At 35.2% G+C, this 14332-nt stretch overlaps 1 pseudogene; it reads left to right on the top strand.

Moving 5' to 3' along the window:
• Nucleotides 1–8932: 8932 nt before the first annotated feature.
• Nucleotides 8933–11257, top strand: LOC149546079 (U-box domain-containing protein 4-like; annotated as a pseudogene).
• Nucleotides 11258–14332: the final 3075 nt, after the last annotated feature.

The raw sequence follows: 14332 nt of genomic DNA, 5'->3' as shown, positions 1-14332 counted from the left end.
TCTTGAGAGTTAGAAACTCAGGATTACAATGAAACTCAAATTTTTTTTTAAAATGTAATTAATAAAAATGATATACATTTTCCTTGGGCACCATTATTATAAGCTCTCTCATTATTATAAGCTCTCTCATGCATGTAAGATAATCTTGAGAGTCAAAAACTCATGATTACAATTAAATTGTGGAAAGAAAAAAAATATTTAACAAATAAAAATGATATATTCTCACCTCAGGAACCAATGTTATTAGGTTCTCTCAGAGCCCAGGCTATACCAACACTAGTTTAACTTTAGTACAAAGCCTAGTCCTGGTGCATAGTTTAGGTTTGCCTTTCTCTAGATATGTGTATTGATTTTTTTATCATTCAAATTTATATCTTTTATTTTCTATGTGAAAAAAATATCTTTAATTGATAAGATATTATTTTAATATTGTTTCCATGAATAAAGTCAAGTCTAATTAGGTTCACTTAGAAGCCACCTAATACCCAAACAACTTTAGAACTGGGTACAGATCCTAGTTTGGGTATAGGTCCACACCCTTCAAAACATACATAAACATAAAAAATAGTCTTACTTCTTACAAAAATAAATAATTAAAACATTGAAGCCAACTAGCCCTAAACGTGACTTCTAAGTAACTAACCAAATTCATTTATATTCAACATTTAAGAGTTGACACCAAGGATAACTTTAGTGGCTAATATTCGCCAATTGGCTAATCTCGCTCATCAAGGACCCCAAATTTGGCTAATGTTTTAGCATTGTTGGGGTGAGCATGTTGCCTGCACTTTACAAAAAATGGGTCCCATGCTTAACCTAATCGACAATAATAATATAGAAGTATTTTTATTTTAGTGATGAATTTGCCATTGTAATCTATTTTTTCCATGTAGTAAATTATATATATTTGCCTACAATTTTGAATTATAATCTTAATTGATGTCATATTAGCCAATATTTGGTAAAAATTGAAGTTAGGTTACACATTAAGAATGTAGATTCGACATGCATCCCTATTCATGAGACTTTCCATGGAACTTCTTATCCTTTCTCACTTTGGCCCAAAATAGATTTGATTGGGAACATATGCCTTTACTTTTGGGACTTTCTTTAAAAATTGGTATCCTTTTAAAAGTTTGGCTCAAAACAGGATTCAGGTCATTGATTTAGGATCCTCCAACAATCATAAATAATAGGGAAGTTTCCTACATACAACATTCAATAATTTAGAGGGAAACTATAATGATAAAAGTGAGATAAATTCAACCTTCAAGTTTGATAATCAATTAGGGTCCATATATTAATAATAATAAAATCATTGTTTCTAGGTATGCTTACTTTTGTCCATGATTTTTATCAATAATGAAAGATTCACCAAGATATTATAGGATTTTCATACAATTGAAAAAATATCACCAATTAAATTAAATTTTTTTCCTACTCAAAAAATTAATTCGCCAATAGAAATTAATAATTTTCCCCTAAACTAATGTTTGATTTGGAAAACTTTTTTAAATTTTTCCAAAGGGGAGTTTCTTAAAGTTATCTGTGGAACTTGACACTTCAACTATAAATGTGATTTCTATGTAATAATATATCTAGCATTGCCAATAATCAAAATTTTAAATATTTTTTTGGATTTTGTATCTTAGGAAGATGGATTTTTTCATCAAATTCAATCAAAACCATGGTATAGAACCCAACCCAAGTGTACCATAACCCGAGACATCATCACAAAAAAAGAACTAGCACCCTACAAAATGATCACCAAAACATAATGTAAGATTTATTATTACATAGGTACACATGTAAAAAAAATTAGAGACGTCATCAAAAAAGAACTAACAAACTACAAATATGTGTGTGTGTTGGGATGCCATTGAGCTACACAAGCATTTTTTTTTTTTAGTTAAAGTACATTGATTTCCAAATGAGGGGTGTGATCTGAATTGATTGCATAGTGGGAACCAATTATTCACCAAACCAAATGGGTGATTAGGTGTGTAATTTGCAAGAACTCTCACATTAGTCTAGAGTCACCACGAGATTACAAGAGATGTGATTAGTTAAGGAGGGTCTATGACCAGTAGGATAACTATTCGACACTTCAGAATCAAAGCTGAAAATATGCCATTTTTCACCAAAAATTGCTGATCATTCCCAACATAGGCGGATGCTTCCTAAAAACTATAGAAGATTAGGGAGGAGCTCTAACCATGATAAGGAAAATAAAATACATCTGCAAGCATGTGCCCATGTACTAAAGAATTACTAACAGTAGCCTTCAAAGAGTTGTGGAGAGGGAGGCATGCCAATACAAAGAAATAAATGTAGCTTAGACAACTAAAAGAGGGGTAAAAATTTTATTGAATAAAAAGTAGAGTAGAACTACAAAGCTTTATCTTGGTCCACAAGTTGAACCAACATCTGAGATAAATCAAGGGGAAGCATCCTATGATCAATAATGTTCCAATTCGGTCCATGTTCAAAGTCCCATTTAGCCAGACAATCAGCCACACCATTCCAATCACAAGGGATATGCATAAAAGACCCAAAATCTAGAGAATTACATAACTGAATGATCTGCTAAATAGCCAAAGCTAAATGCCAATCCACATGCACAAGGTTCCTACTATTCAATAAATTCACAACCACCTGTGAATCCATCTCACATATAATTCTTTTCTAGCCCTATTGACAACACTATTCCACTGCAACCAAGATAGCCAAGGCTTCCATGAGGTTATTCATATGGTGGCCCTTGTATATAGAAAACAAAAATTGAATATCACCAAAAATATCATGCCCAACTTCCACAAAACTAGCCAGGCTAGGATTTCCTTGAGAAGAACCATCAGTGTTGATTTTAAGAATGCCCATCTCCAGAGGAGACCAATGCCCCTCACAATTAACATGTTGAGAGTGTTGCTGAGCTCTATTCCCAAAGCAGTTGTGGGGGACTGAGGGAGTGCTGCCTTGAAGAGGAGAGGAAAGGCATGAGAAAATACTAGCATCTATATGATCCAAACCTCCAACAATCTCACATTTAGCTAGGAGTGTTTCATGAAGAGAATTAACAATTTTCCCCCACATGTGCCTATTCTCAAACTGCACATCATGAAAGATCCTCCTATTCCTCTCAAGCCAAACATGACATAATATAGGAGAAGGGCTAATAGTCCAAGCAACTTGAAGAAAAGAAGTCTTGGAAGGGGTATGGCCCAAATGGTCTTAGAATTCAGACAAAGAGGAAACATGCCAGCACATACATCCCCACACACTCCACTAGAAGTGCCAAATTTGTTTGGCAAAGGGGCACTAAAAAAAAAGGTGAGAAAAAATCTCTTCACTTTTGCAACATAAAACATAGATGGAAGGCCCCTGGAAGTCTTGCTTGCAAAGATTCTCCCAAGTAAGACAACAATTGTAAACTAGAATCTAGAGGAAAAAGTTACACTTAGGCCATGAAAAACTATTCCAAACTTTCTTCCACCAAGAGACCTCCACCTCGCCAAAAAGTTGTTTCATCAGCACAAGGTACCTTGAAGAAACAAAATACTTGCAAGAAGAAGCACCTCCCCAAGCCAAAACATCAGGTTCCTACAAAGAGTTGTGCTCACTAGAGGCCAATATCTGAGATAGTTCCAACTAATCCCCCAAAGACCCACCTAGTAGCCAATCAAAAGAATTCTTCCATCTATAACTCATAGCAAGGCCCATATTATAAGCCTCCTTATAATGTGCCACCTTATTCCATCCAACGAAAAGGAAAAAATCACAAAGAGACTGCAAGTGTGGATGAGAGGATTAGAGAGGAGGATGCCCATTCCAAGAATCACTCCAAAATAGAGCCACAATGCCTTTATTATAGATCCAAAATAAACTTATCTTCACTAAGTGAGCACCAATCTTGAGAGTATTCCACACCATAGAACCTCTTATGTTAAGAGAAAACCTAGAAATATTTGAAGGTTCAACACCAAGTAAATACTTGTGTGATAGGATACGGGCCCAAAGTTGAGACTGACTAGAATACCAGCGCCAATAGAGCTTGGCCACAAGACCTTGACTGCACAAGATAGCAGAATGAAGGCCAAGGCCTCCTTCCTTTTTTGGCCTACAAACTATATCCCAATTGATGAGGCTCCACTTGGTATTTTGCAAATTGCCACTCCAAAGAAATTGGTGAGAGAGAGCATCAAATTCCTTAAGAAAATACATTGGAGCAGCCTGAACCATGCTTTTGTAAATGGGAAGGGCCTGAATGACTGATTGAAGGAGTGTCACCTTGCTAGCAATAGAGAGCCACCTATGAGTCCAATGATTGAATTTTTGTCAAAGTTTGTTGAGCAAGCTTTTCCAGAAAAGCTTAGGTTATCTACCCACCACAATAGGGACCCCCAAGTAAGTTAGAGGGAGAGACTTAATCTAAAATCTCAGGATATTAGCAATCCTCCACTGGATAGGCTCGAGAGTGTTGAAGAAAAAAATAGAGGACTTGTGGTCATTAATTTTCTTCCTAGAGGCAGCCAAATAAGTATCCAAGGTGAGTCGAAAGGTTTTAGCTTCCCAAATTAAAGCTCTCCTAGCAAGGGTCATATCATCAACAAACTGGAGGTGGGAAAGATTGGGAAAACCATTTCCCCATTGCCATCCTTGAATTAGATTTTGGGAAACATGAAACTTGATAAGTCTGCCAAGTCCCTCAGCCATAATGATAACCAAATAAGGAGAGAGGGGATCTCCCTGGCAAAGACCTCTAGATGCCCCAAAAAGCTATGTTAGCTCAACATTGAGAAGTACTGAGAAGGAAGGAGTAGTAACATCGCTAAGAACCCATCTATCTCATTCTTGATTGAAGTCAAAAGCTAGAAGAACTTTCTACAAGAAATCTCAATTGACTATGTCATAAGCCTTAGCGATATCAAGCTTAATGAACATGGCCCATTCCCTTGAAGTACACATAGAGTGAATAGCTTTGGAAGTAATAATGACCCCATCCAAAAAAAAATTTCCTAACACAAAACCCCCTTATTCCTCAGAGATAGCCATGGGAAGCCAAAATTTAAGCCTCTCTGCTAGGAGCTTAGTAATGATTTTATAGACCACATTACAAAGAGCAACGAGCCTAAAGAAGTCCAACTAATTAGCATCTTCCTTCTTCAAAATAAGGACTAAGAATGTAGCATTCAAGGCCTAGAGCATTTCTTTGTTGGAATAGGACTCTTGAACCACATCCAAAAGGTCAATATTGATAATATCCCAAAATTCTTGAAAGAATTCAATAGGGAAGCCATAAGGCCCTAGAGCTTTGCCTTTTCGCAAGTTGAAGACCACCCCCTCCAAGTTAGACATACTAATAGGCCTCATAAGAGAGCCATTCATCTCCCTAGTCACAACAGAGGGAATACAAGATAGGATTGTATTCACCTCAATCTCTACTGGAGGTAAGTCATCTGAGAAGAGAATAAAGTAAAATTGAATAGCTTCCCTGGATATAGCTTGAGAGGAGGTCAGACAGGTCCCATCAAAGGTAACAAGAGAAGAAATGTAACTCCTATTATGTTAAGCCTACATAGATTTATGGGAAAAAATGGTGTTCTTGTCCCCTTCCTGAAGCCAGTCAACTCGGGCCTTTTGTTTCCAATAAATTTATTCTCTAAGATCCCGCTTAGCTAAATCAGTAGAAGCTCAAGATTATGCTATGCCAAGAGCTTGAGAAAAATCTAGATCCTGAATCTACCTAGTAATAACATCAAGATGATCCTGAGCCCCCTTCTTCATAATGTGGAGATTACCAAAACAATTCCTATTCCAATGCTTCAACTTCCTTTTAACATATTGAAGTTTTTTAGAGAAGGAGAACATAGCAGTGCCATAGCCAAGACCTCCCTGACTCCACCAGTGAGCCATTAAGTCATGAAGAGAAGAGTCTCGAAGCCACATTAGCTGGAACTTAAAGGGAGGCTTCTTGGAAATAGCAACATAACTAACTATGAGCTTAATAGGCTAGTGGTCAGAACCTCTCCAATCAAGAATTTCAGAAGAAAGAAAGAAAGCCACAATTCCAAAAGCAAGAAACAAGGAACTTGTCCAAGCATTCTGAGATGCCATCAGTTCCAACCCTTCAATTATTCCAAGTAAAGATCCCGTTGAGAGGTTTGACATCAGAGAGATGTAAAAGATCAATATTTTGTTGAAGAAACTTAGAAGAAGGGCCCTCTTCTCCTCCAGACTAAGAACAAAGTTGAAATCTCTAGGCACAATCCAAGGCAAGAAAGGATGACAACTTCTGACATGCCTAATATGTTCACAGAGCTTAAGCTTGCCATGGAGATCAGTAGGAGAATACACATTAGTAACAAGAATCATCTCTCTAGTTTCTAGAGAGGACACAACCATCGAGAGAGTCGAGAGGCAAGAGACCCAGTAAAGTGGCATAACTTTCATAGGATCCCAATAAATGGAAAGACCACTAGAGCTCCCCAAAGCACCAACACACTAACATTGGCCTAGAAACCAAATTTTAGGAGCACATCTAAACATGGAGTCCATCAAAAGTTTGGTCAACTAGATACAAAGGATATCTGAAGAATGATCAACCACCATCGCGTGAATAGCTTTTTGTATGGGGATGCTATTCAACACCCTCACATTCCATGAGAGAATAATCATTGAGTAGAGTGGGAAAAATTCTCATCCAAGGTCCTGATAGCCCCAAACTCTACCAATAAATCTCCTGTAAGTTTAATTTTTTCCTTATCCTACTTTTGCCCAACTCTTGAGGGAGTAGCAAAAGAGACTTTCTTAAATGGTCTTTGCATCAGACCCAAAGCAAGAGAAGATCCCTTTCCTTTACCAGAAGCCAACACATCCTTAACTAAATCTACTGGAAGAACATCCTTTTCCTTTGGAGCAAGAGAAACCACAAGGGCACCAGACTCAGGGCCAATAGAAGTCTCTAGCAATTGTTGAACTACAACATCCTGGTTGCCACTAAGAATAGAACTCCTCCCCTTTGAGCCAATATCTGCACACTGAGCCTCTATAGGAATACCTTCTTCTATAACCATGTTGTTAAGAACCTCAAAATGATTGAACCCTAAGTCCACTTACCGATCTAGATGAGATTGCTTCTGACCTTGCCCCTTAGCATGGTTTCGAGCTGAGCTAAAACCATCCTTATTAGGACTAGTAGTACTGGATGGCCCTTGCCCCTAACTTGAAGAGTTCATTTGAGCTTTCCCTTTACCTATACTATTAGTCTGAACATTTTCTTTTCCAGTACTAACAGATTGACCATTCCCCTTACAATTATTCTCCATCCTTGCGCCAGAGAACCCACCAGGGGTACCATTGCCTTTGGAGGCTTGAGGGCATTGACATTGTAAATGACCATACACATGACAAATGTGGTAACAAAAGGGAATATATTCATAGTCTAACTGTTGGATCCAAGAAAAAGAGCCTAGGAAAATTTCTAAAGAATCTAGCAAAGGATTATTTAAATCAATTTCAACACAAATATGAGCATAAGAAATAACCTTTTTATCCAGTGATTGATGTGCTATAGCAGTCGGCTTTCCAAGCACAACATCAATCTGTCCCAGGATATCCTCGTGTCAGAACTCCAAAGGAAGCCGCAACAGGTGGACCCGAAGAGGAACCCTTGAAGGAAGATCCTCAGCAGAATTGAACCTCGTATGCCAGGGTTTGACAAAAAGACCTACATTGTCATAAAAATATGGGCCTCCCTCAAAGACCCAGTTCAAATCTGACATGCAAGAGATATTCACCATAAAGTAGCTATTACCAGCTAGCATAATATCCATATCACCTTCCACCTACCATGAATGGCAAATCTAGGCTTCTAGAGCCGATAGGGAAATCCGGATACCAAGAAACTTGCATATCAATGCATGTGTGGCCAAATAGCCCACATCTTTCATTACTGCTTCAAGAGGAATAACCAGCACAGGCCGATCCTGACTACGCGAAAAGCAACCATTAACTTTATTTAACTTCTAGTACTCATTAACATAAAATGGCTCCTTCTCCTATGACCTTGCCCCAGGAGAAGATTCATCACAACTGGAGGCTCCAGCAAGAATGAGACTCTTGGAAGCCCCACTCACGGCCATAAGAGCCCAGCAAACAAATGGTGAACCAGGATCAAGCAATCTAAAATTTCTACCAAAAAAATAAAAAAACGTTGCTAGAGGAATAGATTGTGATTTTCTTTGCTAAGTTTAGACAAAATTTACAGTTAAAACCAAGAAACAAATGTAGCTTGTTGAAGCTTGAAGAATTCAATTTTTTTGTAAGTGAATGCAATTTCTCTATGATTTGATCTTATCTTATACATATGAAATTATAACTCCTCTTTTAATTCAATTAAATTAAATGCTTCTTATTTAAACTAAGGATACACGACGAGCCTTGAAATTATCATTTTTGAAAATAGATTTTATGGAGAAAGATATTGTCCATATTAGAAATTAGAAAATGGATCTTTCACATATTTATCTTGATAATGTTTCTTAAGGAAGACCTGAAATGCCAATGGCACTAAGCTTCTTATGTTTCTCTCCAAAGTACTGTAATTTCAGTTTTTCCTACTGTTTACATTTGACATATGAGGAATGAGATCTTCTAATGATGCTTATATATAAAATTCATTTCTTATATTTTTCCTTTAAAAGTGCTTTTCCAAGTAGTTTTTACTGTTTATAATTTATGGTATCTCGGATACTTTGCAGCCAGCAGTATATCACTAAATTTTGAAATGTTTCTTTGGATATCTATCGTGTCTTAAATTCCTTACCTCTCACTTCTCTATACATTTCAGACCAGATAAAGATTTAGGTATTTAATTATCGCATATGGATTTTATAATTCTATATTTAGTATATGTTTTTTGAGTGTCCAGAGGATGACTCACACATCCATTAAATTACAGGTTGAAATTTGGGCCGAGGAGTTGCATAGACTAAGATATAGATGTGAATCCTTAGATGAGGAAACTTTGGAAGAGGTCGAGTCGGTTTTGACAGATCACAGAGAGGGACTTATAAGTTGTGAGAAACTACAATGGATTGTAGATAGATTCAATTTGACATCAAATCAGGAAGAATTGAAGGAAGCATCTATTTTGGAGAAAGAAATGGAGTACGGTCGCCATGAAAATGACAAGAAAGAAGAAGAATAAATTAACGATCTTATTGGTATTATTACACAAATATATGATTACCTAGTTGAATTCAAAGAGGAGTAGTGGAAATTCTTGTTAATTTTTCGTATCCTCTTTCACTAGAACTAATGTCAGATCTAGTAATAGTAGCATCTAGGAAAACATATGAGAGAGCTTATATTTAGTAAATCACATCAGAACATGCCCTAAAACATGTCAGACCTTTAGCCGTACTAATTTAATTCCTAACTATGCTGTAAAGGCATTGATTTCAGATTGGAGTGAGTCAAATATTGTTGTCTTATTTTTTCCAGAAAAGCTTCCAACATGCAGTACGCTTCAAAGTCAAACCTTCCAAATGGCTTGTTAAAAGAAGGAATTGGATGATGGGCATTTTTTATCAAATTCATAGCCTACATTGAGGGATTTTTCGGCTTGTATAAAAGACCATGAAAATATGGTGTTTATTTCAAGCAGTGAAAACCAAGAAGGCTTGAGCATAAAAAGTATACCACTGAGTGACACTAAACAAGAATCATCATCAATGAAAGGGACTCTCAGTAGAAATCACGGTTTTGAACAATATCCTCAGAAAGGATGAAAGGCGTCCATTTTGTGTTAGTTCATGTTTGGATGATAGAAAGGAGCTAACCGTTGGAGGTAATAATGCTTCAGAGGATCTAAAAAGCACAAATTGATGGTTTCCAATTTAGCAATGATACTTTACAAGTGTTGAATTGGAAACAACAAGGAATGGTTCTCAACATAGAGAAACTAGAGATACAAAAGCTTCAAATAGAGTATCTGAGAGATCTGGATCAGGTAGCTTGACTTTATGGAAATGATGAATTGAAGATCAGAGCTCCACACATAGGATAATTTCTTCTATGTTAGATACAAGGGCTGACAATCTAAATATTATACTAAAATTTGAAAAATTGGTGGATGATTTAGAGTTGGATATAATTGAAGTACAAAGCACATCAGCAGAAAAATTACATCTCCTTGCCGAGTACAACATGGAAAACTAGATCATAATTGCAAATTACAGAGCTACTCGACCCTCGGTTACACTATTACATTCTTCTAATATGGAGACCCAAGACAATGTTACTATTGTATTATTGAATTTATCCATTAATGACAACAATAAGATTGAGCTTGTTAATGCTAGTGCTATTGATCCTTTAATATGTGTTCTTAAAATAGGAAGCTCTGAAGCAAGAGAGAATATTGTTGCAAAATTATTTAGTCTTTTAGTTATTGAAGAAAAAAAAATTAATTATTGTAAAATCAAGATCCTTCCCACCTTTGGTGGGTTTGCTTAGGGTTGGTAGACCTTAGGGGAAGAAGGGTCATGCCACTGCTTTATTCAATCTGTCCATTTATCATGAGAACAAGGCTCACTAGTAGGAGCTGAGGCAAAACAATCTCTTGCTGAATTGATGGACACTACTATATCTAAAAGGTTGTTATTTTATTGGTAAATCTTTCAACTATTCCTAAAGGTTTATTTTCTACTAGTGAGTAGGGAGGCATTCCCCCTCTAGGGGAGGTAGTGGAGCTTGGCTCTCAGAGAGGAAGAGAAAATGCTGCAACATTACTTCTGCAACTTTGTATAAATAGTAATAAGATTTAAGCTTTGGTTTTGCAAGAAGGTGTTATTTCCCTTTGGTTTCTTTGGAACAATCTAGTACCCCACAAGAAAAAGAGAAGGCAAGTCACTACCTATTTGAAGTAATTGTAGATTGTCCTCCTCATGTATAACTGAATTAATTAAAGGAAAACCATCAAACGTTGTGTAATTTGTTAAGTAATTTGACTTGTTTTTATAGCCCAAGTACTATTTTTCCATTTTAGGGATCAGAGACATGTCGTTATAGGGAGAGGTAGTCTTGATAGACAGGTGGATCTATATTATGTCATTATAGGGAGAGGTAGTCTTGACAGACATGTGTATCTATATTTTGATTAGTCATTAGGCTTCTATTTATGTTTGAAGCTTTTGAATTGCGATTGCAGCTCATCTTGCCTTTTGATGGAACCTGTCAGACAAAAGAATTCTGAGATTTGGCAAATTCCATACTTGATAGGTCATTCCAATGTTCCTTGATCCTATTTTTGTTTCATTTAGTTCAATTATTTGTGGATTCCTCATATGATTTTGTAATAAATTGTAATAATTTATTTTATTTCAGGACAACCAAAAAAAATATTTCTACGAGTCAATTCCATGTATTGTAAGATCGTTAGTGTTGTAGTTAATTGCATTATCAACTAGTTGTGGCATCTTTGATGATGTCATTTCATTGCTACCATCTAATGAGATGTTGTGTGAGATTCTGAGTACAAATGTTATTATTATAAGAACAAGTGTTAGTAAATATGCATAGTGTTTATCAAGATCTATTGAATTTTTTATTTTTAATTCCAAATCTTCATGTAGGGGTTACTCAGATGCCACTTGTGAGGGCCTCATCTTTTCTTGGGACCACATTGTAAGCTACCAACTTGTATTTGTTAATGTTAGAATGTTTAATATTTATGTTATTGATAATTTCATATATTTGGTGAACACTTTATTCATGGCTAGGATTTTCCAAACTTAGGATTATAGAAAAGTCAATTCATTTGGTTAAGTTGTGTCTAGAATCTGAAGTGGCACTGGAATCTTGTCATTGACAAAAATGATAAACTTGAATAAGATGGCACAAGAATTGTTTAACTTTAGATGCAATTAATTTTACTCATTAATAAAAACTCCAAACATTTTGAAAATAAACAATATGATGTTAATAATTTTATCAAGAATTGTTTACCTGCAATATACCTCTTTACTAGTAATGGGGAACTCAAGTTATTTTGGTTGTGGTATATGGATAACACAATATAGGATACTACTGATGATTTTGAAAATAATTTATTGTACTCCTGAAGCATGGAATAAGAGGCTAGCAATAACTAATTCAATTTCTTTTAATGACTTCTTTCAAGTTTCAAGACAATTGGAGATGATGTGAGATAGAAGTGAAGCTACCCTGATAGTTTTCAAAGAGCTCCTAGAGTTTTTGTGCACTCAAAATGTTTTTGTACACTCAAAGTTTCATAATTTAGATACTAGCAGCAATATTAAATACATATTGGGAGTTCCTTGCAACTAATAATGACAATTGTGTGCTAATTTGAAAAAAAAAAACATGAAAAATGAAATTTTGGAAGTGCATAAGTAGGATGTGAAGATACTATTTTTCAGTGCTTTAGGTACTTACCTTGTCTATCTAAGTGGTAGATTTGTATTCATGTTTAAACTTTTATATACTTGTTGCAAAGTAGAATTTTTCTCTATGGCTAAGAAACAATAAATTGTTTATTCTGGAAATTTTGTTGATAGTTTGCAATGATTTGAGGTGTCAGTTATTCAAACATTTTTAGGTTTATTTTCATATAGACGAGTATAGACTTCAGGATCCCAGCTTTTTCAATTCTATTTATTATTTAGTTGTATGTCATTTCAAAGCGTACCAAATTTTTTGGTTCACTCTCATTAATATATATACAAAAGTTTGATTCATTTTCCAAGTTTTCTCTCTATTTATTTTTGGAATTTCAAGCTCCCCTTTGAAAATGATTGATTTTCAGTCTGTATTGACCTAGCTATTACTCTGATGACCATTGTATCTTCCAAGTGTGGATGGTAAATAAGATGGTGAATAGTCTTATTAGGACATTGGACAGAGTATCATTAAAAGCTAAGTTACTGATGTTGATTCTGATGTTGATGTGGGTGTGGGGTGCTATTTTTGGATGTGTTTGGGTGCATTCACACACACACACACAAATTTATGTATGCAAAGAAATGCAAGAAATATACAAAATAAACCATTCTATAGCATGATGCTTCACCATTGATAGTTCAAATTTAAATTCACTAATCAAATTCAATCATTCAAAATCATAAGGATTCTAAAAAAAATCCACATTCTCATCATCATTAATTAAATACATGCTCAAATTGACATCTAAAAGGCGTTTTGGTTGCGGGTGCTTTCTAGATGGGCCCGGATATTTCTTGGATTCTCCTAGGAAGCACATCCTGGACCTGTGGATTCTTATTGGATGCACTATAGTGCATCCACCAAGAACCCATAGTTCCAGGATGCACTTTTAGGGAGAATCCACATAGCATCCTAACTCACCCAAACATCTAGATGCATCGGAACCAGCATCCGACCATTTCAGCAGAGAATTGGTAACTAAGATTAAAAGTTATGGAACATCCATTGGGAATAAATAAAATTAGCATTACTTTTATTTATTTGATTCTTGACTATAGCTTGAGTTGAGAGTTCTTTGTTGATTTCCATTTGAAATTGATTTTCATTGATATCATTCAGAACAAAAGAAGATATTTAGACAATTTTTGTAACTTTTCTTTGAATAATGACTTATAAATTCTTTATTAATAATAGATTTAGCTATTTGGTGTTGGTGGCATCTAGATTTAGCTGTCAATAGAAGAAAAAAAAATCTTCTCAGTACTTTCTTTAAGCATTTGCAGTAACCTTTGAAGAGATATTATTTTCTTCTTCATACAAATTACCATATCAATACCCAGGTACATTGGGGTGTTTCCAATTAGAGATAAAAGTACAATTTTTTTGTTTCCTAGTTATACATTTTATCAATGGAGTAGTGAAAACATTTCTGAGTATGTTCAAACAACATTGTTTGGATGTATTTATCTCAACTTCTTTGTTAAACTTATGAGCCTTGTAACCACTATTTGTTCTCCATCTAACACCAAACAATTAGAAACTACTCATCCATGGATTGAAACTAATATAGTGGTTGTTTAGTTGTATTTGTTTATAGTTACACTGTCCCTATTCCTTTTGTTAGGAAGGAGGTGTAACGTACCAATCTAATCTTTTCAGTATTTTTTGTCAAATATCTGTTGCAAGCTATTTTATTCCAATATTTTATGTATGTTTTACGAAATATTTTACAAAAAGTCCACAATTGAAAAATCAGAGTGATGCTATCAATTCAACAAACATAAACCTTGTAATTGCAACTATGTATTAATGTAATTTCCCTTTAATCAATGTTCTTTTATTTTCAACTACAAACATATTAAACCAT

Source organism: Cupressus sempervirens, chromosome 7, assembly GCF_028749045.1.
Source record: "Cupressus sempervirens isolate cs-2001-9-10 chromosome 7, ASM2874904v1, whole genome shotgun sequence".
In the NCBI taxonomy this organism is placed as follows: domain Eukaryota; kingdom Viridiplantae; phylum Streptophyta; class Pinopsida; order Cupressales; family Cupressaceae; genus Cupressus; species Cupressus sempervirens.
Note: the sequence above shows the minus strand (reverse complement) of the source record. Positions and strands in the feature narration are given on the sequence as shown.